Source organism: Thamnophis elegans, chromosome 5, assembly GCF_009769535.1.
Source record: "Thamnophis elegans isolate rThaEle1 chromosome 5, rThaEle1.pri, whole genome shotgun sequence".
Lineage (NCBI taxonomy): Eukaryota > Metazoa > Chordata > Lepidosauria > Squamata > Colubridae > Thamnophis > Thamnophis elegans.
The window spans coordinates 81659524-81685805 of NC_045545.1; the positions used below are offsets into that span (position 1 = coordinate 81659524).

Sequence of the window (26282 nt, forward strand, 5' to 3'; positions counted from 1 at the left end):
GCATCTGTGTATATGCATGTATACTTCTGGGTTTCTGCTTCCCCCTGATGATGCATCTGTATATGTTTTGTGCATTCATTCATTCATTCATTCATTCATTCATTCATTCATTCAATTTGTCCACTACTTAAAACCTATTCAGCTCTAAGCAGCTTATAGCAAGGGTCTCTGACCACCAGGCTATACAACCTGTTTTAAACCGGGCCATGCAAGTGCCTACTACTTGCACAAATGGAGCTACATGCGCTCACACGCCTGCCTGCCACTCACACGGAACCATCCCCTCCTGCTAGGCCAAGCCAGAAAGGTTGAGGACTGGTGGCTTAAACTTAAATTATATGTACCAGAAAAGGCAGGCTGCATTTCTGCTGCTCTGAGTCACATGACTAGAAGAGGCAGAGGAGGGAAGCTTAGATTGAAGCAGCCACAAACTCATTCCAAGTCACTGCCCGGTAGTTGCCTTTCCCCCAGAGATACACTGGGATTTTTTTTTCCTGGATTTTATTTTCTACTCCCAGAATTTAGAGAATTATTACTGATGGACACACAGAATCCTGACCCCTTTGCAAGCTTCTCTTTTCAAGGTTCGGTTGGGTTAGATCAGGGTTGTCAAACTCGCATCGTCAGGGCGTCATCACATGATGTGTCGCGACTTTCCCCCCTTTCGCTAAACCAGGCATGGGCGTGGCCAGCATGTGATGCAGGCATGAAATGTCTCACTTTTACTACCTGTTTAGAACCTTTTGCGCATGCACAGAGTGTCTGTAACGATGTTTGGGCAGGTGGGCAGAGCTTCCCACCACCACCACTACCGGTTCGCCCGAACTGTGGCGAACCAGCAGAAGACCCCCTTTGGTATGATGCATCCAGCCCACAGGCCAGGAGTTTGACAGTCCTGGGTAGACAAAATAAAAATTCTGTAAAATATACAAATAGTCCTAATTTAGCAACCACTCATACAACAATTGTTCGAAGCTATGAGGGTGTTGACAAAGGAGAATTTAAATGGGGTTGTTGAAGTTGTGGTTGTCACAGTGTTCCCAGAGTCATGTGATTGATATTTGTGACCTTCACTGCTGGTTTCTGAAATTGTAGAGTCCCAATCATGTGATGTCACACTTAACAACTGTGCATGATTCACTTAATGACTACAACCAGAACTGTTGTTTGTAAGTTGGCATGGCCACATAATTTTTCTTTTTGTTTTACAACTGTATTGTTTAGTGACAGAGTTGTTGGTCCCAATTATGGTCATTAATTGAGGACTGCCTATAACACCAGTTCAACACTTGCTTCAGCTCCATCCAATTGCCTGCATGTGACAGAAACCACAATTGAACCTTGTATATGTCTAACTCTTATATCAGGAGGACTTTATAGGTGAGAATTCCTCTAGTGAAAAATTACTACTGTATTGAGATTTATCTTAAGATATTCCATATAAATCAGAATAAAGGCTTCACATATCACCGATGTAGTTAATGTTAATTCAATCCCCAGTAGAAGAAAATATATGTACGCTCAGGGTTGAACTGTGGAGTCCTTGGTGCTCTTTGAGCCTGGATGTTTGTTTGCAAACATTTCATTACCCAACTACAGTATGTGAGAGCCACAATTTAATCTCTATCATCATTACCATTCTTCTGAGATTGTTGGGGGCAATATGCTGACACTGTATACTGCTTGGAGAGGGCTGTAAAGCACTGTGAAGCGGTATATAAGTCTGTGTGCGATTGCTATTAAGCGTTACAAATTCATCCTAAATTCTAAAGAAATTCTAGAATTGCAGCAAAGTTAGCAAAATGCTATCAACCAGCCACACAATGATAAAAAATTTATTCATTTGCATATCACTTTTCCTTTCTAGCCCAAGTCATATTTTAAACCGTATGGATGTTCCAACTTCAAACACAGGAAAAGATATCTATGCCAAGAACTGTTAAAAATCAAAATCCATGCATTTCAGTAGCCAGACAATGCTTGTGATTTAATCTTCGCAGCATTGTTTGATGGGATTGATTATTCATTGATCCAGCCAATTAGGAATTGCTTTTCTTCATCTTTTTCCCCCCACTCTTCTGATCTTATCCGGTTCTAAAGGATAATTACCGGTGGAATTGTTCGCCAAGTTGTTATGAGGATTGTAAAGCTTTTTTAGTTAATGCATGGCATATGTCCATGGCATTCATTTAATTCACATATCTCTCTGCACTATTAATAGAGAAGGTTACATGCCAATTATCCCAGATTCAATCAACTCTCTTAAGATACAATAGCTGTAGTGTTCACACACTTGATGACTAGCATTCCAGTCAGATATTATAAACAGCTGGTCTACATAAGATTGCAGTGGCATTACTACTACACACATTTGCCAACAATGTATTTGTCAGCAGTATCTCTTCAGTGGGACAAGATTGCTCTCTAAATATTCACTGGTAGTAATTAATTACTCACTATTAGCCTCACTAAGTTCTGTGGGATGAGTTCCCAGATAAACATGTTTACAGCAAGTAGCTAAGGATCACATATTTTTAGATTGAGAAGTGTGAGAATCAGTGTGATGCCTGTTCTTCCATGTAGTGGGCTACATTTAAATCTATTTTAATTTCTTCTCCCTCCCCCCACCCCAAGCACATTAAAAAAAATGTTGCGTCTAAATTTCCAGCTTCCTGTGACTTGAAATTTTGTTGAAAGCACAGATTATTAATGTTTGTTTTAACCCAGGAAAAAAAAAGACTGCTTATTGCAATATGTGTTTAAAAGCCCTTGCAATGTTCCTTCATCATCATTCATGTCTGCAAACAATTTAGAGGGACAGTTGTGGATTCTGACACCTGAACATAAGACAATTCCATCTGTTCCCATGGAGATGCTGTATTCCTTTTCTGAGTCAACTGGTCAATCTACAAATACTGTCTTTGCATTTCTCTTTACAAACCAAACATTCTTATCTGTATGCTTTGAGTAAAATTAAGAGAGATTGAGACTAAACAAAATGTGCTGGGCCAACACAGAGTTGGTTGCATCCTCCAGTTTCCAGCAATGTTGGAATTCCACTAACCTTGTTTTCTGAAAGTGCAGGGATACTTCTCAAGATGTAAACAGTAACTATTAACCAGGTATCATAAAAGCAACATAGGAATCCATCAGATGTTTTTTTTTTAATGGTATTTAATCTGCTTTTTTCTTGTAGAAAAGAAGAGCAGGAGTGTTTATGGAGTTATTCCATTGGCTACTGTAGTCTCCTTATGATTTTGGTGTCATAATAACCCCGCAAGGAAATTAAGGTACAAGGGAGTAATTTGGCGAAGAGAGAACACAATCAGCCATAGTTTGCTTAATCAGTGTTTTTGAAGAAGGCCACTGAAGCATAATCAAACTATAATCAAACAAACCACCATATAACTTCATATGAAGATATGCAAGGTACGACACTAAGAATATAAGAATGTGACTGTAAGGAGCTAAAAAAATGTCTGTCTGTCTCTCTCTGTCTCTATCCATCCATCTAATCTATTTCACATTTCTAAATGATCTCCCTGAATGAAGCCCACTTATACTTTTGAAAGGGAAAAGGAAAAAAAATATTAATAATATAGGACAGTGATAGCTAACCTTTTTGCCATCACGTGCCAAAAGCAGGGGGAATACAGGAGATTGTGCGCGTGCATGCCCATACCCATACCTATAATTCTATGCCCCCTCCCTGCTGCATGTGCCTGCAATACACACACACACCACCCCCCACTTTTGATGTGTGATGACATGGTGGACCCATTTTTTCACCAGGCTCCAGAGGCTTTCTAGGAGTCTGGGGAGGGCAAAAACAGCCTTCTCCGCCCCTAGAGGCCCTTTAGAAACCTCCAGAGAGTGAAAAACAGCCCAAACCGGAAGTTCAGGAACGGACTTCCAGGTTGTCCGTTATGCCGTTTTTCTCTCTCTAGGGACTTCCGGAAATCTCTGGAGGGCGAAAAACGGATGAAAATTAAGGCTGAAAGCAGCTGGCCAGCGCGCGCATGCGTGCTGCAGCTGATAGGGCAACCCCTCACGTGCCCTCATCAATGGTTCTACGTGCCACCTGTGGCACACTTACCATAGGTTTGCCATCACGATATAAGGCTATATTGGTTAAATTAAAATTAAATGTTAATTAACTCAAAGTAATCCAAAGAACACCTTATCTTTTTCTCCTCCCCTTGATCTTCTTATGCAAGATAATAGGCTAATACAGGCACACCCCAAACTGCATCCTTTGCTGAACTGGTCTTTTCCAAGCCTGTACATCAACCTTCTTTTAACTCCTGAAAAGCGTTTGCGTTCCTTTAGAAATGGCCTTCACCACCACCTCAGTGTGTAGGAAAGGGCAGCAGGGTAGAACATTAACATTTCCGATCTTTGAAATAAAGAACAGGGCAGGGACTCAACATGGCATAGAGAGTTTGGAGACCACAATTATGTAACCCGTGCTTTTCCTCTTCGTGAAGTTGCTAGAATCTAGTATATCTAGCGGTAGAACAAATCAGTCAAATAAATAAAGCTTTACATTCTCTGGGCTTAGGCTGAAACCCGCCTGGCTGGTTTTACAACTTCTCACTGAAGTGCATTAACATCCTTCCATGGGGGAGGTTTCACTGCTCCCAACTGTTAGGGCCAGAACAAAGAAACCTGATACCTTGGAATCTTCCTAGGGCAGGAGAGAGAATAGCCACTGTCAAAGGATAAAGCGAGCAGGGACCATTAGAAGGACAGAGAAGATGGTTCAGTTCCTGGATGTATCTGCCATACATTGTTCTATTTATTCATTTCTATGTTTGATTGTGTAGGAAGTTAGCACCCACCCTTCCCCTAGAAAAATGAAATATCCTGGGAAATATTGAAAAGGCAGAATATTATATTTCCCTGGATCAGAAATGGAGAAAACATGTTTTAGGCAGGAAACAGACTCACTCTTAATAGCCCCCACCCTTCTCCCATTAGGGGCCCTGAGCTAGTTTACTCTACATAACAAAGATAGGATTAGCCTTCTACAGAAACTCACCACATGGCATATGGGAACTCAACCAAGCTTGGGACTCAAAAAGGCACACAACCTACAAGGTTAGCTAAGACACATACACCTCTGCCCCTGAGAGTCTGGCAACCAATCAGAATATATTTCTTACACAGGAACAGGAAACAGAGGTAGTGTCAAACAAAGTATAAAAAACCCAGGAACTCTCAGCAAGTCTCTTCTTTTCTCTTTTCTTCTTCACCCAACATCTGGAAGCATGTGATCACCTTTTCTGTTCCGGATCTCAAACCATGTGGTCCTGTCCATCATTAAACCATCTTTCCCAGCAGCCTCCATGTTTCCAGTGTCTTTTCCCCCACTTGGAGCTGAACCCAAAAGGTCATTTCTTCCAACAATTGATAATGGCTAAATTAACTCAAGAGTACTGTAACTCTCCCACATTGCAGGAAAACACATTATACCTGTGTCTCTTTTCCTTGGGAAAAAAAACCCAAATAAGAAAACACAACAGATCCGAGAGAATATAGCTTTTGTAGTGTGGGGACCATAAGCCACTTCTTGGGAAGAGCTGAGAATTGCTTAGTCATAGCAGGTGGGTGGGCCATATCATGACCAACGGCAAGGCTAGCATCATTTTGATGTGGCCTTCCTTATATCTGGGGAAATAGGTTTGTACAAACATTTTTTTTTTGATATTACCATGTTAATCGATTTCCTGTCTCAGAATAGCCAGAAATAACACTGCTGAGTTTTGACAATTGCAGAAGGAATTCTGTGGGCTGGGGAAAAAGAAGATTAGGGATCACGTTCAGACCTGGAGCTGAAGTCACTCATCCTTGGCAATAAAGTGTTTTAAAACAATACTTTTTAAAGACACACTGAGACCCTCAGAGCAGAGGAAGGACAAGATACAGTATTGTGACAAAATTTCCTGGAAGTTTTCTTCCTTTGTGAAAAGGCTTGTCTGTTTTCTAATCTAATTATGTCAGATTTCTTTTGGGGTTCTTTGGGTTTTTATTATTGGAAAAAAATTAGATATGCCAGGTGTTTTTTTATTTTTTCTTCTTCATCGCTCTGCAGCTTCCCTAGTTGTCTACAGTTCTTTGTTCTGAAGATCTTGAGTTCATTTTGGGGGTGGGTCTGAATCAGAGGTGGCTTCCTACCAGTTCGCACCAGTTCGGTAGAACCGGTTCGTCAAATCTACCGAACCGGTTAGAAGAGGTTCCACCAGAAAGCAGGCCACACCTACAGAAGAGGTTCCAAAAATTTTTGAAACCCGCCACTGACACACACACACACACACACACACAGACAGACAGAGAGACAGACAGACTCACAAAGGGAGAGAAAGAGAAAGAAAGGAAGAAAGAAAGAAAAAAGAAAGAAAAAGTGAGTGAGAGATGAAAGGAAAAAGGGACAGAGAGACAAAAGGAAGGAAAGAGAGAGAGAAAGAAAGAAAGAAAGAAAGAAAGAAGAAAGAAAGAGAAAGAAAGAAAGAAAGAAAGAAAGAAAGAAAGAAAGAAAGCACATGGCTGGCAAGCCACTCCCACAAAGGAGGCCACACCCACAGAGTAGGTTCGAAAAAATTTTTGAAACCCACCACTGGTCTGAATGGAACTAGGGAGGCGTCAGATCTCTGAGGAGAATAGTATATACAGCAGAAGACAGAATACTTATAGATACTTCCCTGCTATGGCGCCCACATTTATGTCATTCAGGAAATTAATGGAGATTTCATTGTTCTTCCAAGCTGTGGAGTGTGGAGCCCCTCCCCCTTTCCTTTTTTCTTTTTTTTCTCTTTTCCTTTTTTGTTTTGAATACTTTGCTCTTCCAGTTCTATCTTTTATACTCTTTTATATTGCTATTGGTTTCTTAGTTATGAGTCAATCAGAATTGTATGGGAATCAGTAATAAGAGAAACAAATAAACAGCCATATGATACATACATATGATATGATAAATATAAGAACAAAAATTGAACTTGGGGAAAAATGTAGAACTTGAGTTCAGAAATAGCTCTCAGAAGGAAGGGAGTCGTACCACAAGCCCTAAGAGTTACTAGCCCGTATTAAGGTTTTCCATTTTAGTCCTGCAAAGAAATATGAATCCCTATTACCTTTTCTGCACATCTGAAAGGCATCTCATTTCTTTTCTTCCTTTATAACAATCTCCGATTCGTCTTAGTAAAAATATTGCCTTCATTTTTTTCTGATGAACTGTCAGATCAATACCGTGTTTCCCCGAAATAAGACAGGGTCTTATTTTATTTTGACCCCCCCCATAAACATTTGATCTTATTTTTGGGGAGGTCTTATTATTTTTGAGGTGCAGGAGATGGCGAGTGTGGTCACCTTATGGCTGCTGCTGTGTTGCAATATTTGTGGGGGGGGCAGGCTTATTTTAGCGCAAGCACTCAAAAGCCCGATTGGGCTTATTATCCAGGGAGGTCTTATTTTCAGGGAAACAGGGTATTATGGCCATAATATCTGAGAAAGAAATTTACATAGCTAAATTTTGCTGCTTAATCATGTTTGTATGAAATAAAAATTACTCTTTCCTTTGAATTGGGAGGCAATCTTTTCCTCTAAGGTGCAAATGATTTTTTTAAAAAAACATCTTTTAGATCTAAGTGACATCTGAGATTAAAGAAAATACGTCAAAATAGATTGCGGTGCAGAGTCTTATAGCAAAATCCTTTTGGTTACTGCCTTTAAAAGTGTACCTGAGAAACCAATTGGAAGAAAATATTTGATGAAGGAGGAAGGAGGCGCTCTGCTTTAGCTGCGCTTGCTTCAACATGCTCACATAAGTGTTTGCCTTGATTACTAAAGGCGAAATCCAGAATTGCATGGAATAAAATGGAGGGATTTCAAAAGGAAAGTGGATTTTTCTTCTCTCCTTGCTCATATTCTGTCTGGTGTTTCTAATTCCGAAAGAACTCTGTGAGAAAGTGATTAGGGGTGGAGAATTGCAGAGGGAAGAGGGACCTTTTCCTTAGTTGCAAAGCTTGTCTCCAACAAACTATTTTGTTCATGGAAATCCAATCTGGATATAATCCATTATTTATGTATTATAGGCTGGTTGGCCCCATGAGAATTCCACCTCTGCCTGTATTAGCAACTGCTAATATCTCCCTCCCTCCGATCTTGGAATTTTTCACCTTTTGAAATTTTCTAATGTTATTTTTTATAATTTTAAACTTTTAAATCTTACATTATTTCAATTTTAGTGTTCATTTTATTGATTATATTGTATTTTGCCCAGAGCTCCTCTCAGAGAGAGATGGGCAGTTAAGGACTATGAAACATCAATAAAATTAAATAAATAAAAGTGGTGACATTAGGAAAACAAGTAGTGGATTTGGTTAGAACATTTCCCTTTGCTCTCAAGAACTGCTTTCCTGAACTGTAATGTAATTCCATCTCTCTCTCTCTTTCTCTCTCTCTCTCTTTCTGTGTGTGTGTGTGTGTGTATCTGTGTGTGTATGTCGCCCTTCAAAACTTTTTTTGTTATTGCTTATTCCACATCCACTATTGTATGGATGCTCATCCATCTTAAATGCAGTTGTCCATATTGGCTTGTTCTTACAAATTCTTATTTTCTCTTTCTTTTTTTTTCTTTCAATAGCTTGTTTTAGATTGCAGGCTCTTTAAAGTAAAGGACTATTTTTGTCCATGTAATTTAGATGTGCAGTTCTGTATATATTCGGTAGTGTGCATTCTTTTACTCTGGTTGTGGATAAGGCTGTGTTCTGATGAACTTGTTGCTGATATTGCTATTTTTAATGAAATTCTATGATCAAATTATAGTTTTAAACTGTTCAATGAAATTAAAATGACTACAAATTACCAAGAGAGATAATAGATTGGAATAGCATTATATGAATATATGATAGTATACAATAATAGTATTGATAATTATCATAAATTAAAAAATGAGACTTAACAGTTTCTCATTGTGCTGACAATATTTTATTTTATTGCTGCATCTTAATTTTTAAGCAGCAATTCTAAATAATCTGAATTGATCTTTACAAATATTGCAGCTTTCCCTAATTTGTTTTCATGTGATAATATATAGCTTTACTGTACATTTTCAGCAATTAACATCAATTCTTAAATATCAAATTACACATTTTGTATTATATGAACTCAAAGGCATATTTTAATATTGCATTGTTTTATTTAAAAAAATAATAAGTCCTCCCCATCTTTATTTTATTTTCAGTCTATATGTTCTCCATTGTAGAAAACATTTAATTCCATCACAGAATTCTCTCCCCACTTCTCCTCCTCCCGGGTGTATTCTTCCCTGCAGCTGAAGATGAAAATTCTACAATATAGAAACTACAAGCCTTGGTCCTGAAAAATTTATAAAGAATTCCTCCCCCCACCAATATTAGCATATCAATAGAACTTGCTCTCCAGGAGTTAAGAAGGGAAGACAACATTTGCATCTGCATTTTTTTTTTAACAGTGGAAGAAACTTGATGGAACTAAAACTTCACCAAAATTTATGCAAACTACAAGGATTGTTGTTGATTGTCAACAGAGAGAGTTGGGTCAATGCTTCTTTTTCTTTTCTTTTTTCTAACTTTCCTCACTTCTCTCACTGCTCTTTTATTTACTTTTGTATTTTATAATACTTAATAACTTAATAAAAATGTTGCTGTTGCTGTCGTAAACAGAATGAAAATTAAAACACACACACAAATACACACACACACATATTATATGTTTTAATTTTCATTCTATTTAGGAGTGTGTTTGTGTGTGTGTGAGAGAGAGACAGAGTGACAAAGAATATATGTGTGTGTATATATACATACATACGTACGTACGTACATACGTACATACATATATATGTCTCCCTTTATTTATCAGCACAAATACAACACAGTATGTATATATGTATATATGTATGCCATATATATATATACGTATATATATATATACACATACATATATGTATGTATATATGTATACCGTGTGTATGTATGTATGTGTATATATGTGTGTATATATATATATGCATGTATATGTATGTATGTATGTATATATGTATGTATGTTATATTTGTGCTGATAATGTAACAAAGACAACAGTAATAATATTGGGTTTCTGTCGTGATGGTCTCTTGTGACGAGCCGATTGACAGATAATGGAAGCAGTTAGTTTCCTCCCATAATTGGGGCATACCATGGGTTGTGACACTAAATATATATGTGTATATGTGTATGTATGTATGTATGTATGTATGTATGTATGTATGTGTGTGTGTGTGTGTGTGTGTGTGTGTATATATATATATATATATATATATATATATATATATATATATATATATATATATATATAAATATGTTGTTTTTTTTATTTGTGCTGATAAATAAATAAACACAAAAAAAAACACAAATATAACAAAGGCAACAGTAAAAATATTGGGTTTCTGTCGTGATGGACTCTTGTGACGAGCCGAATGACAGATAACGGAAACAGTTAGCTTCCTCCCATAATTGGGGCTTACCAGGGGTTGTAAAAATCTAATATATATATATATATATATATATATATATATATATATATATATATATATATATATATGTGTGTGTGTGTGTGTGTGTGTGTGTGTGTGTGTGTGTGTGTGTGTGTATGTATGTATGTATGTCTTTCTATAGCTGCCGTCTTTCTATAAATATTGGTTGGGGGGTGTTGTTGTAAGTGGGTTGGTTGGCTGTGTTGTTACATCTTGATTAGTTGATGGATGCAGATTAGTCATCTGTTTCATAGCATCCTGTGTGGCTGAGGTACTAGCTCCCAGGTTTTGGTTTGGTTTGGAGGGGGGTGCAGCAGTTGATGATGCCGCCATGGTTTGGCTTCTGGATGGTGGTTGCATTTCGTCTATGGGATGGGTTTGGGTTTGAATCTGATGAAGTGATTGCGTGACCCATCAAAACCGCAATCCACTAAAGCGCGCCCGATTAAAGTGCGTACGTGACGTCATCATCAGCGCGACAAATACGACCGCGGCTGGGGTGGGTTTCAAAAATTGTTCGAACCTACTCTGTGGGCGTGGCCTCCTTTGTGGGAGTGGCTTGCTGCCCATGTGACCGGATGGGAGTGGCTTGCCACCCATGTGACCGGATGGGAGTGGCCTGCCACCCATGTGACCTGGTGGGAGTGGCCAAGACGATGTTATTACTAGATATTACTAATTACTAGATATTATTAATATTACTAGATCATTATTAATGCATAGATAACTGTGGGACATTACACACCCACCCACACCCACAAACTATGACAGTGCTAGGAAAACACCAAAAAAATAAAAATCCCCCCCCCCCCCAAAAAAAGACTGCCAATGAAACCAGTTTTTTTTTTCCTAAGCCTAAGAACAGGAAAGACAAAGTCACTGGAATAAAAACCATCAAGGCAATGTGGAAAATTATAAAGGACAGGCACTCACAGAACCATCAACCACCTCAGAATTACCTAAACAAGTAAGGTGACCAGATTTTCAGATTGGTAAAGAGGGACACCATTGACCGGGGGGGGGGGAGCTAGGCCGCGGCAGTTACTGCCAGCCCGCGACCTCGCTAGGGACGTCTGGTCACCTTAATTATATACATCCTCTCTCTCTATCCATCCATCCATCTGTCTGTCTATCTGCCTGCCTATCTAGTTATGGTATCCCTCTCCCTCTTTCCCCCTCTCTTTCTCCATCCATCTATCTGCTTGCCTACCTATCTCTCTCTCTTTCTCTCTATCCATCCGTCTATCTGCCTGCCTATCTGTCTATCTAGTTATGGTCTCTCTCTCTCTCCCTCTCCCTCCCTCATTATCATCTATCTCAGTGTTTCTCCACCTTTTTATAAAAATATTTTTTTTATTTTTTTTGTTACATAGACGACACATACCCACAACAATAAAAACAAAACAAAACATCATCACATATAGCATGTCGTTTGGTTACAAGTGTTTTAACATTTATCATTCTTATACATTTATTATTTCATTTAATAGGTTATAATATACAGTTTGGGTTGCTTTGTTTACCATCCCTTCCTCCTGTTATAACACCACTTTATTTTCCCTTTCTTTTCTCCCTTCCTCCCTTCTCTACTTTCCTCCTTCTTCCTCTCCTTCCCCTTCCTTCTTCCCTTACCTTTCTCCTACTCCTGCTCTTCCTCATCCCCTTCCTACCCTCTCTCCTCCTCTTTCTCTCCTTTCCATCCTCCTCTCCTTACCTCTTTCTTTTCACCCTCCCTCCCTTCTCTACTTTCCTCCTTCTTCCTCTCCTTCCCCTTCCTTCTTCCCTTACCTTTCTCCTACTCCTGCTCTTCCTCTTCCCCTTTCTACCCTCTCTCCCCCTCTTTCTCTCCTTTCCATCCTCCTCTCCTTACCTCTTTCTTCTTTCCCCCATCTTCCTTTCATTCTCTCCTCCTTTCTCCCAACTCCCTTTCTGGGAGTTGAAGTCCACACACTTTCAAGTCTCCAAGGTGGAGAAAGACTGATCTATCTAATTAATATAATTATTTCTCCCTCTCTTTTTCACTCTCTTTCCAGCGCACACACGCAAATGCATAGGGCAGCCCACCTCACACACAGGTAACTCCGGGCGGCTTACGGGAAGAGGACAGCTCACCCACGCGGGGGGGGGGGCAGGATTTCGCCAAGAAAAGTTAACTTTCCTGCGAAAGGGGCCGGCAGCCTCTCAGCTCTTCCCGGCCGGGAAAACCTCCCCCCACTTCCACTCCTGCGACCCTCCTCCCGCCTCCTCGGAGCTTCAAGCAAGCTAACTGGGAAGGCCGGGGAAGAAGAAGAAGCGGCAGCGCGAGGTCAGCGGTCCTTGGGGGCGCGGCGGAAGCCCTGCAAAAGCGCTCCTTTCCCGGCTCGGCTGCCATTGCTGCTGCTGCGGGCGGAAGGGGAGGAGGAGGAGGAAGAAAATAAAGTGGCGGGGCGGTCCCTGCAGCCGCCGACGCGGGAAAGGTGCACTTTGACAGGGCTTCCACAGCCCTGCCAAAGCGCTCCTTTCCCGGCTCGGCTGCCGTTGCTGCTGCTGCAGGCGGAAGGGGAGGAGGAGGAGGAAGAAAATAAAGCGGCGGGGCGGTCCCTGCAGCCGCCGACGCGGGAAAGGTGCGCTTTGACAGGGCTTCCACAGCCCTGCCAAAGCGCCCATTTCCCGGCTCGGCTGCCGCTGCTGCTGCTCAGCGCAGAAGGGGAGGAGGAGGAGGAGGAAGATAAAGTGGTGGGGTGGTCCCTGCAGCCGCCGAGGCAGGAAAGGTGCGCTTTGACAGGGCTTCCTCTCCGGAGAGGCGTTTTTTAAAAAGAAAAACCCTGCAGGCACCCAGCAACAGGGGCTAGGAGCTAGGAACCCGGAAGTTAATTACTTCCGGGTTCACTGACGAACCGGATCGCAAGAACCGGTGCGAACCGGGAGGAACCCACCCCTGGACCGCAGAGAAAAAAGGGCGCTTTAAAAAGCAAGCCGATTCACATAAAGGTAAGGGTTAGGGTTAGGGTTAGGTTAAGGGTTAGGTTAAGGGTTAGGGTTAGGGTTACGTTTAGGGTTAGGGTTAGGGTTAGGTTAAGGGTTAGCGTTAGGTTTAGCGTTAGGTTAAGGGTTAGGTATAGGGTTAGGCTTAGGGTTAGGTTTGGGGGGGTTAGGGTAAGGTTTTCGCGTTAATTTTAAGTTTACCGATCACAGCGTGCTGTGATGACGTCACGTACGCGCTTTGTCGAGCGCGCTTTAGTCTACCGCGGTTTTGTGGTGGAACCGGTGATTGGTGGTGGCGTTGTGGAAAGTTATCACCCAGCCCTCTCCCAGAAAAATGAAATATCCTAGGAAATATTGAAAAGGCAGAATATTATATTTTCCTGTATGTGAAAAGGAAGAAACATTTTTTTAAAATTGAGAATAGCTCCCTGTAGCTTCCTGCCTCCACCCACTTTGTCAATGGGCCATTAAGAAGGCCAAGCCAGTCCCTTTACATAATAAAGAGTTCTCCCCTTTAGTTCCAGGGGGATGGGATTAAAGCATGATAATATTGGCCCTTTATCCAGCTTACCACGTGGCATCTGAGAACTCAACCAAACCTGGATTCAAAACGCAGCCTAGAGAGTTGCCCCTGCATAGCCCCATGGGAGTCTGACAACCAATCAGAATACAAGCTCAAGATCAAAGGCCAGAGAGCGCATAAAACCAGGGACTCAGCACCTCAGTCCTCCCTTCTCTTCTTCTCCCCAACATTGAAGCATGTGATCACCTTTTCTGTTCAGGAGCTCAAGCCATGTGGTCCTGTCCTCCATTAAACCATTTTTTCAAGCAGCCTCCATGTCTCCAGTGTCTTTTTCCCCACTTGGAGCCGAACCCAGAAGGACATTTCTTTCATCAGAAGTGTTCAGTTTTGGAGATTAATTTGGTTCCTTCCAAATCAAGTGATTTCTATATTTGCTGAATTCTGAGTCATCATGATGTAAAAAGATGCTGAGGCACTAGAAAAAGTGCAGAGAAGAACAACAAAAATAATAAGGAGTCTGGAGGCAAAGCCATATGATGAATGGCTAAGGGAACTATGTGTGTCTCGCCTAACAAAGACTGAGGAGCTGTCACAGAGAAGAGGGAATTGATTTATTCTCCAAAGTACCTGAGGGTGGAACAAGATGCAATGGATGGAAGCTCATTAAAGAAAGATCCGATCTGGAACTAAGGAGAAATTTCCTTACAGCAAGATCAATTAATCAATGGAATAGTTTGCCTCTCAAGAGTTATTATGGGAGCTCTATTGCTGGAGGTTTTTGAGAATAGACTGGACAACCATTGGACCTGGATGGCATAAGGTCTCCAGCGTTGGGTGAGGGGTTGAACTAGAAAACGTCCAAGGTCCCTTCCAGTCCTATGATTCTACGAACTTCTAAACTGTGACCCACAAAATAGTTAATTGTGGGAGGGGGGAAAGTATAATAAAAAATAAAAGAAAGCAACGCCTCTGTAGGCAGAATTTGAATATTCAGTTTACCTGTTAGTAATTGATTATATCAAGATTTGTTCCCCTAGCATTTTAGAGAGGACAGTCAAGAGATCTTGTCTAATTCTCTCTTGGAGAGGTTAGGCAGGATTCTTTGGTTTTGTCCATTCCTACACTTAGGTTTCGTTTGGCTTGGATTTTTTATTTTAGTTGTAACATCCTTGGAGAAACTTGTTTTCCAAAGTCCTTCCTAATTCTCTGTCTCTGATGTCTAGCTAGCAAATCAGAAATTATTTATTAGCTAAATCCACCTTCTTAATGAATTCTGGTGGAGCAATAAAGGCACTACAAAAGTAGTGTTTTTCCAGTTGTGCTATTGTATAAGAAAGATGATACCAGGAGAAGCATTTTGGGGGGGAGGGAACAAAAGATGAATTCCATCTATTCAGGTCTCTCAGCGTGGGGTCAATTTACAAACACTTCAGGAAGAACAGTTGTGTCATATCAGAAACCAAAATTTGTCAAGCTATGTTATTTGTCAGCTGCCTTACATCTGATTTGGTAATATGGATTATGAATTGAACAAATGAATATGAAGTTTAAATGACAACCACTGTTTAAAATCTCTTCTCTTTTAGCATACACATGGCTAACATTTTGCCAGGAGTTAATTGCTATGTATTTTACTTTGGACAAAATGTTTTACAGACTGTAAGACAAAATTTGATATTCTCACATTCTAGTATTTTCTGAAGAGTCATCGCCATCATTCCATATTACTGATCTGCCTTTTATTTATATAAATGTGTTAATTTATATCCCTTCTTTCTCTGGGACCGTTAAATGGGGATCTGTCTTGTTCTTATTCCAGAAGTAGAACTCTTTTCTGATGCAGGACAACCCTGAGCATTGATTATGATATCTAGTTGGGTAATAAAACGTTTGACTTGTTCTTCCAAAGCAGATCTATATTCACTGAAGGATGGATCCCTTTAAAGAGGTAGCTAAGATCACCTTTTCTTCTCTGAAATAGATAGGTGTAGATAATTGGCTTCTACTATACATTTCTGACATGGGGCTGATGGAAAAATAATGGGCTTAGTGCTCCATTTGTGGGATCACAACCCTGCATATTCATAATATTTTATTACTGTTGGAAGAAATTCCACAGTAATAAAAGAAGAAGAAAATACCCCCTTTTTTGCCACTTTATACATTAAGATGACTTTTTTCTTACAATCTTTTCATTTGTAATTAGAATAGAATAGAATTCTTTATTGGCCAATGAATTTGTCTTTGATGCAGATGCTCTCAATGCACATAAAAAGGCAAGTTACATTCGTCAAGAATCATAAGATACAACACTTAATGATAGTCATAGGGTGCAAATAAGCAATCAAGAAACAATCAATATCAATATAAATCGTAAGCATACAAGCAACAAAGTTACAGTCCTGCAGTCACAAGTGGGAGGAGATGGGTGATAGGAACGATGAGAAGACTAATAGTAATAGCAATACAACCTTAGTGAATAGTTTGAACAGTGGTGAAGGATTTTTTTGTTTAGTAGAGTGATGGCGTTAGGAGAAAAAACTGTTCTTGTATCTAGTTGTCTTGGTGTGCGGTGCTCTATAACCTCATTTTGAGGGTAGGAATTGAAACAATTTATGTCCAGGATGCGTGGGGGGTCTGTAAATATTTTCACGGCCCTCTTTTTGACTCGTTCAGTGTACAGGTCCTCAAATGGAAGGCAGATTGGCATTAATTGTTGTTTTTTTTATCTGCAGTTCTGATTATCCTGTGAAGTCTTATTGGGTTGCAAAACCAAACCAGACAATTATAGAGGTGCAAATGACAGACTCAATAATTCCTCTGTAGAACTGTATTAGCAGCTCCTTGGGTTGTTCCTGAGTTGGCGCAGAGAGAATATTCTTTGTTGTGCTTTTTTGAAGACGTTTTTGATGTTAGGTGTCCATTTTAGGTTTTGAGAACCTAGAAATTTGAAGGTCTCTATTACTGACTTTTCAAATAGGCCAGTGAAGTGTGAGTGCCAGTGTCTTCCTTAAAAAAAATGCTACATTTTTGTCTGGCCGCATGTAAGATTATTAATTCTATCTGGTAAATGTAAAACCGTCAGACAGCGGGGTTTTTTTGTTGACGTGGAGAGGAAGAAATACAAAGACAGTGCAGTATCTTGTTCTTAAAATAAACTTTTGGGAAATGCCTTAAAATGTCTTACTTTAAAAAAAATATTAAAATTCATAGCCCATCTTTCTGATGAAAAATAAAAAAAAATGTTCAGCTTTGTTTCTGTTTAGAAACCACTTTTGGACCTTGCTTGAAAAACATAAAAATTAGATTTTGATTTTTTTGATGACTAAATCTGTTTTAATTATAGAAATAATATGTATTGTTATTTCTTTTGTTTTCTATGTATGTTTTGCGAAGTATGTCTTTATTCAGAGTACAAGGTTATTTTATTATATATTTGTATCTGAACTGAAGAAAGTTGGAAGTTATTCTTTTTCTATATTTAAAAAAATATTTTATCAGTTTTTGAAATTCAATAAAGTCTTATTTTTTTAACAAACCACACCCCACTTTTTCTGCTTCTATAAGCACTCTATGCAATTGACAACAATTAAAGCACAATGCAATATATAGAACACGACAGCAAAATCAATACGTTGAAAATCAAAACTGAAGTCAGTATTGTTAAAACAATTTAACAGTTAAAGGCTTAGGGAAAGACATGCTCTGTAGCTATTTCCTGAGTACTTCAGTCCAAATGCATCTGAACATGTAATGACTCAGCAATTCTATTTGCCTTCTAGCCTGTTACAGCAATGCAAATATTTTGAACATCTTACACAGAACAATATTGCTCTTTTTGCTATACTGCCTAAATGGCGAAAGACAGTGTATGAAGCCAGATATACACAGGATGAAAGCAAGAATGACTTCCAACAATGTAAAGTTCTTGAGAATAGTGTCCATGTAACTAATTTAAGCTACCTTTTTTCCCCCTTATCTAATGGATTTATTTACTTTGGGTTGCTATTTCTGTCCTTTGCAGAAGTTTACTCACCCCAGTCAGATATAGTGTGATGGATACACTTGCCTGTCATCCTTATCCTACTTGCTCTTTTAAAAAATCCTAACCTTGTTAAGTATATTACATATTTATTTGTTTTTCTGATCAGATTTTATGGGACGGCAACCACCTAAGTCTCTCTGTACTTAACAATATTAAAGATAAAGGAGGAAGACCACTTTAAAAACAACAATATTAAAAAAAAAATCAAATGATGGATGTTAAAAGTCTGCCCCCCCAGTCCCCCAAAAATAAGTATTTGAAAAGCAAAAGAAGAAGGATGGGGCTTCAACTCAGTAGGGGACGCATTTCAAAGAATTGGGGCATCAGAGTGAAAAGCTGTTTTCTAGTTGCCAGAAGGAAGCCATGAGGATTGTAAGCAAAGCTTTTAGGCAAAGGAAAAGCAGAATCTTAAGAGAAGAGAAGGCTTTCTCTCTAGCTAAAAATTATCCTGCGTGAGAGACAGACACTGCATGATGCATAAGCAGATTTCTACATGCTCTTCTTTACCAGGATGAGAAGCCATGGAGTTGTACAGGTAGTCCTCCACTTATGACCACAATTGAGCCAAAATTTATGTTGCTAAGTGAGAGAAAATTCATGAGTATTGCCCCATTTTACGATTATTCTTGCCACATTTGTTAAGCGAATTCAGTGGTGAAATTCAATTTTTTTCTATCGGTTCTATGAGTGTGGCATGTCCTGGTGAGGGAAAGATACTGCAAAATCTCCATTCCCTCCACCAGCCAGAGGTGGCATTTGCCGGTTCTCTGAACTACTCAAAATTTCCGCTACCGGTTCTCCAGAACCTGTCAGAACCTGCTGGATTTCACCCCTGAGTGAATCGCAGCAGTTGTTAAGTTGGTAACACGGTTGTTAAGTGAACCTGGCTTCCCTTTTGACTTTGTCAGAAGGTGGCAAAAGGGGATCACATGAACCCGGGACACTGCACCCGTCATAAATATGAAGCACTTGTCAAACATCTGAATGTAAATCACATGACTATGGGGATGTGGCAATGGTCATAAGTGTGAAGAATGGTCATAAGTCACTTTTTTCAGTGAGGTTGTAACTACAAATGGTCCCTAAATGAACTGTTACAAGTTGAGGACTTCTTGCATTGTGTGATTGCTTTCCATAATTTGGAAGATGTGGTTACACAAACATTCCTCACTTACGGACAATAATTGGAACCAGCGACTCTGTCGCTAAGCCACGTGATCATAAGGTTCGACATCCAACCAACCAGCAGTGGAAGTTGACACAGTTGTCATAGTTTTTGGCAAATTCTGTTGCAGCATTCTAGGATCCCATGGTGGCCCTTTGTGGCCTCCTGCTGGCTCCCGCATTGACTTTACTTGTTGGAAGTCAACAGTGAAGGTGTTTGAATTGTCATTCCAAATTGTGATCATAGGGCCATGGATTATAACCAAAAGGACCCATCATAACTATCTCTTGTTTCATTGTAAGTTTGAACTTTGAACATAGCTGAACAAGTGGCTGTTAAGTGAGAACTACCTGTACATATATTTGCCATATAATGAATCAGATTATTAGACCCTAGGCAGTAATCTTAAAGAAACTGAGACTGCATTTATTCTATACCAGCAGAAACACCAGATCTATTTCATTTATATTCCAGTTAATCAACATAATTTTAAATTTTTAATTAAAAATATGAAAGTTTTAATATACTTTAAAAATCCTGCTTGTTATAAATAGGCAAAGAAAGTGCAGCTTTGATGTAAGTATTTGTGACAGAATTATAGAATTAGCCTGTAATGCAACATCACATCTACTTATCCTGTGTTACCACTGGATGGCAGCAAAGAATCAAAGGATTTTCTTGTATTCTTTGTTGCCCTCTAGTGGTCACTGGGGTATTAGTAGTCTATATCTGGCAGACTTTTGACAATGCTCTTCCTTATTCTGCAATTTGGTAGTTAGTGATCTATATCCATTTCTGCTTTTTAGTTTAAAAAAAGGTTTCAGTATTTCTATTATGCTTCTAATTTTAATACTAGCTGCCTTCGAATAAATATCTCATAAAGATCTGCCTGAATATTAAGTTAGCAAGAATACTCTGACTACATTACCAAGGACTGCCTGTCCTATGACCTCAGAAAAAGCATTTTCAGGATAAATGCTTAATTGTTGAATCCCCCTTTCCTCTTTTTTCAGTTAAAGTTTTTGGCACATCTTGAGATGGTTAGTACCAACTGAAGACATATCTGATTGTCTAGTCCAAAGCTGGGAAACGATGGTGCTTTTATGACTTGTGGACTTCAACTCCCAGAATTCCTGTGCTAGGAATAAAAGCGCCATCGTTCCCCACTCCTGATCTAGTCCTTCCGTTAAATTTGTGCTGCTGGATTTCATGTTTCCTACCAATGTCAAGTTGTTCCATGATGAGATACGAGTTTTTAGACCAGGATAAGATTTTTAGCTTACCAGCCTTTCTCCTCCAAAATTTGCTTGCAACAATACTTTGGTGGCAAAACTCTGGATTTTACATTATTTTTCTACCTCTACAGAAAAAGAGGAAAAACAACTTTAAAAGACAGGAAATGGGAAAGGGAAGACGAATTGAAAATACAACTAACCGAAACATATAATATCATAAGTTCCCATGAAAGTCAGTGACTGCATTGTGTGAATTCAGGGCTAGGGTTTTTAGATTAACAGGTATGGACTTTTTAAATTAAAAAAAAAGATATCACAAAGAACAATATAAAACAAACAGGTAAATGTTACACAAGTATCAAACCGATCATCATTATTTACCCAGCTCTTGAACAAGGTGTGGCTCTAGAGGAAAAGAACAACCAAGAAGAATCTTGAAGGCAGAACAAGAGCATTTGAGTTTTATTCATGTCATGCAGAGTGTTAGTCATGTCTGTCAGCATTTCAAAATCCTACCATTCTAATTTAAGCTATTCTTCTCTCCTAATTTTCTCTGCCTGCTGTCAGCACTCCATAGCAGACCATACCTTTATGCATGTGAAAAACAAACCAAGGAATCTAGATCAGGATTTTCAATATTTGTGCAGAGCCTGAAACTGAAAAGTACTGAAGGACTCGGGGAGACATGATAGCAGTGTTCCGATATCTCAGGGGCTGCCACAAAGAAGAGGGAGTCAAGCTATTCTCCAAAGCACCTGAGATAGTAGGACAAGAAGCAATAGATGGAAACTGATCAAGGAGAGAAGCAACTTAGAACTAAGGAGAAATGTCCTGACAGTGAGAACAATTGATCAGTGGAACAACTTGCCTCCAGAAGTTGTGGCTGATCCAACAGTGGAAGTTTTTAAGAAGAGATTGGACACCCATTTGTCTGAAATGGTATAGGGCTTCTTGCCTGAGCAGGGAGGGGGGTTGACTAGAAGACCTCCATGGTTCCTTCAAATTCTGTTATTCTGTAATTATATTCTGTGCTATGAGATACAATATATTTTGCTATTCATCCATTTTCAATAGATCTCTTTCTAAGTTTATCTTAGTGGCATCTTTTCCACCATGTGTTCTGTCCCATTTCACTGCGAATGGCTTTCTTCAGCCCTGGCCAAACTTGCTTAATATTACTTAGAAATTAAAGGAAAGAGCTAAACAAGAAGATGTGAAATAACTGGAACAGAAACATATTGAGGGTGGAACTGGTAGTTCTGCTTTTTTTTTTCATCAGCAGTCATTGGATGAGTCTCAATTACAAATACACAGATGGCATTGCTAAACGACCTAGGTATGTGTGAGAGAGAAAGAGAGAGGAGGGGAAGGAAAGAGAAAGAGACAAAAGGAGAGAAGGAAGTAAGTCACCATGAAGAGAATTCAGGGAAGGAAACTCTAGGGTCCGCTGAGTGATAGATAAAACTAGAAAATTAATTCTTTATATTTCCACTTTACCCCATTAGAATCAATTCCTCTATTCTTAAGAAATGACACTACCATTCCATCAGAACAGCTTGTCCTTATTTATCAACCCAGCCCATTAACCCAGATATCTGAAATTTGGCATACTGTATGTGTTCCTCAAAGAATTGGTTCACTGACTACAAATGTCCTCATATCTGGCCCCAAAAGTAGAGGCACTTGCTTACATAAATAAATAAAAAAAGCAAAATCCAATGGTAAAATTGTTTAGCTGGAAAAGCCCTCTGCCAATTTCAATAAAATTTTAACTTCGTTCTTGCTTAAAGTACTTGGCCAAAGTGATTCAAAGTACATCATGCCTACTGTTATAAAAACATTGCAACTATAGCTATTATAAATCACCGGCTAAATGGTAGGAAAACTACCGTAAGCTTTGTTAATCTATTTCTTCTCTTATTCCAGGCAATTAACTTGGTTAGGTGACCTCCAGAAAAACTCATGCCTGAATATTGAATCCTCAAACTAGACCAGGTAAAATTTGCATATATTTTAATCTCTAGCTTGTTTTCCCTGAGTTATCCACAACGCCACACCTCCATTCCTGGTTAGGTGGCTGCAAACTAAGAACTACTTTAGGGTCTGAAGAAATCTTAAATATTTTCAGCAACTATACTGCTTACCTGTAATTAAATCCTTTTAATAATACAATACAGTACAGGAGAATACAATACAATAATTCAATACTATGCTATGCTATATTATGCTATGCTATGCTATGGTATACCACACCACAGTACAATGCAATGCAACACAATACAATACAAAACAATATAAATATTCATGGAAGATCCTGGAGTTTACATCTTGGGGAAACTCTATTTCTTAGACTCTGTCTTCATAAGATTGGACATGGCTGTTCTTTATCTACAGTGGAGAAGTTTCCCAGCTTCTTCAAAGTCCCCTTATCTTTTAATATTCCTTTACCTCCCATGATCTCTCATGGTCTAACCACTTTCCTTGCCAGCTTCCTACTTCTATTGCCTTTTAAATTCATCTTAATGTGATTGATGACATGCTCTTTAACATTTTACAGTTACTTTGTGCAGTGCTGCATTCTGTTCTGGTTTTTGGTTTGGCAAGATTTCCAGTTTCAAAAGAAGCCTTTCTCTTCCCCCATATCTAGTTTGAATACTGCTCCCCCATGTGGGTGATTTCTCTGAGTGACTCTAGATGAGCTTCTATTGTTTTGTTTTGTTTTATTTATTTGTTTATTAAAATTACATGGCCAGCCATCTCAGAAAGTGCCTGTGTGATGAAAGGAAACACATCAGAATAGTAAATATAATGCAGCCAACTTTTTAGCTTTGGAGAAATGCAGCCTGTTCAATTTTCCCTTTCAACTTTTGGCACATTGATCCACTCATTTTTAGATATTTTAAAGTTCAGTGTAATTATATTTTGATGCCTTTGGAAGTTTCAGTTAAATACAAAATGATGATAGTTGATGGCAATCTCTAATCCATTCAACAACATCCATATCTTCTATTAAGCAATTTAGGGAAAAGTCAAGTCATAGGTTCTATCATCACGGTTTTAGGGCATAATCATTTGGGTATCTAAAACTATATTTCTTTATGCGTCGATAGAGTATTATATCTATTCACTGTAACAATAAGACCTAGTTCCAGGAAGCCTTGCATTCTTATCAATCTTTGCAAAATTGTTTGACCATTAACATTTGCCATTTAAAGAGGGCTGCGATATTATACAATATTGAATCCACAGTCTAAAACTGCACTGCTACAGATTGATATGTATGAAAGGTTTTTTTTCTTATGAATAATTAAGAAAAACTCTTCATATCAGTGGTGGGTTTCTAATTTTTTTACTACTGGTTTGTTCGTGCACGCACACACTCTTATGTGCGCCTGTGATGCTTCTGCGCATGTGGAGAAGCATCCGGGCGGGTGGGCAGAACCTCCCACCGCCGCCACTACTGGTTCACCCAATCCGGGCCAAACCGGGAGCAACCTCAGAATTCCATTTGTACTGGCTAGGAATAATACACATAGTCTTCGACTTACAACTACAACTTAACCCAAAATTTCCATTGCTAGGGAGTTGTTAAGTGAAACATCACTCATTTCATGACCTTTTTGCCAAGGCTGGCAAACAAATCACTGCAGTTGTTAAGTGACTCTTGGAGTTTTTAAGCGAATATGGTTTCCCCCTTTCAGTTTGCTTGTCAGAAGCTCCTTAGGAAGGTTCCAAGAATACCGGTAGTCCCAGGACTCTGGGATGCTGCAACCATCATAAGTTGGAATTTTGATTCCGTGACTGTAGGGATGGTGCAATGATCATAAGTGTGAGAACCAATCATAAGTCAGTGTTTTCGGTGTTGTGGTAACTTCAGACTGTCAGTAAATGAATGGTTCTAAGTCAAGCAGTGCCTATATTTTTACAGCTAGTCCTTGACTTATCATAGTTTGTTTAGTGACAATTCAAAGTTGCAACATCTCTGAAAAAATCGACTTACAACCATTTTTCACACTTATGAGCATTGCAACATCCTTGTTTTTTTAAAAAAACATTTTTATTGGATTATAGAACAAAATACAACAATATGAAAGTGAATAATAGGACAAAGTGAGGGCGAAGATGGGAAAGAAAAGCATTGAATTCCAACTGGATTGCAGTAGAATAAAGCATTAATATCGAACCTCAGCTTTTTACTTTTCCAAAATAATATAAACTAGCCATTTCTACAACAACAAATGCAGCGTCCCCATGGTCACATGATCAAAATTCAGCTGCTTGGCAACGGCTCATATTTATGAGTTGTAGTGTCCCAGGGTCATGTGATCACCTTTTGCGACTTCCTGATAAGCAAGGATAATAGGGATGCCAGATTCACTTAACAGCCATGTTACTAACGTAACAACTGCAGTGTTGCGCTTAACAACGGTGGCAAGAAAGGTGGTAAAATTGGCCAAAACTCACTTAGTAAATGTCTTGCTTAACAACAGACATTTTGGGCCTCAATTGTGGTCATACGTTTAGGACTACCCATACAAATAGATTTTAGCCAGATAGCTAAGAAGGGTAAGTAGTTGAATTCCCATTCTTACAAATCGTTCCATGAACTGTTGAAAGAAATGTCCTTCTGGGTTCAGCTCCAAGTGCGGAAAAAGACACTGGAGACATGGAGGCTGCTTGGAAAGATGGTTTATTGGTGGACAGGACCACATGGCTTGAGCTCCTGAACAGAAAAGGGGGTCACATGCTTCAATGTTGGTGGAGAAAAAGAAAAGGGCTGACTGAGATGCTGAGTCCCTGATTTTATCCCCTTCTGGCCTTTGATCTTGAGCTTGTATTCTGATTGGTTGTCAGACTCCCATGGGGCCATGCAGGGGCAACTCTTTAAGCTGCGTTTTGAATCCAGGTTTGGTTTGAGTTCTCAGATAAAGGGCCAATATTATCATGCCTTCATATTCCCATCCCCCTGGAACTGAAGGGGAGAACACTTTATTATGTAAAGTGGAGTAGCTTGGCCTTCTTAATAGCCCATTGACAAAGTGGTGATGGGCAGGAAGCTACAGGGAGCTAGTCTGTCTTTTAAAACATGTTTCTTCCTTTTCACATCCACAGAGATATTCTGCCTTTTCAATATTTCTTAGGATATTTCATTTTTCTGGGAAAAGGCTGGGTGATAACATCCTACAGATTATTTTGGAAGTGTGGCATAAAGTGGGAGACTTCCAAAATCAGAGACAGATTCTTCATTTTAGCATTGCAATTTGTTAAATAATCCCATTGAAACCCTAGTAGCTCAGCTGGCTCAATACAGTCCTTAATACATTTGTGACAGAGCTAAATGAGAATACGTTGTCAATTTTCCACATCAGCTTTTCCTAACTTGGCATGCTTTCCATTTGTAAAGACATGTTAGCTGAGAATTTAGGCAATTCCAGCCACAAAACATCTGGAGGACAGGAGATTAGGAGAAAAGCAGTTTTAAAGGAAAGGTCATTCTTTACAAACATCTAATACAATGAAATGTTTGAGCAAACTTGAAAAACTGGATGTCCTAAGCTAACAGCAATCAAAATTGCTGATGTGTGTTCTACAGAAACGCCCAAGAAAGACTGATGCCTTATTTCACTCTCTTTCCTGCCAAGTATCCAAATAAGAGAGTGATTTAAAAAATGCCAGAGGCATTTATATACATATACTGCATAATCTGACATTAAACCTTTAAAGGACAAAATAAATGTTCTTCTCGCCAACAGGTTTGCTTTTCATTCTCTGGTTCTCTAGAGACCAGTGAAAGAAAACAT

General features: G+C 39.2%; 1 long non-coding RNA gene across 3 annotated transcripts in view; it reads left to right on the top strand.

The window, feature by feature from the left end:
• The window catches only part of LOC116508681, a 92689-nt gene that overhangs the window by 40756 nt on the left and 25651 nt on the right, over positions 1-26282 (top strand). For 2 of the 3 annotated variants that reach the window (XR_004255396.1, XR_004255397.1), the window contains exons 2-3: positions 3197-3429; positions 22408-22476. This is a non-coding gene — a long non-coding RNA (uncharacterized LOC116508681). The remainder of the gene's footprint in view (positions 1-3196; positions 3430-22407; positions 22477-26282) is intronic. The other variant, XR_004255398.1, reaches the window with a different exon arrangement.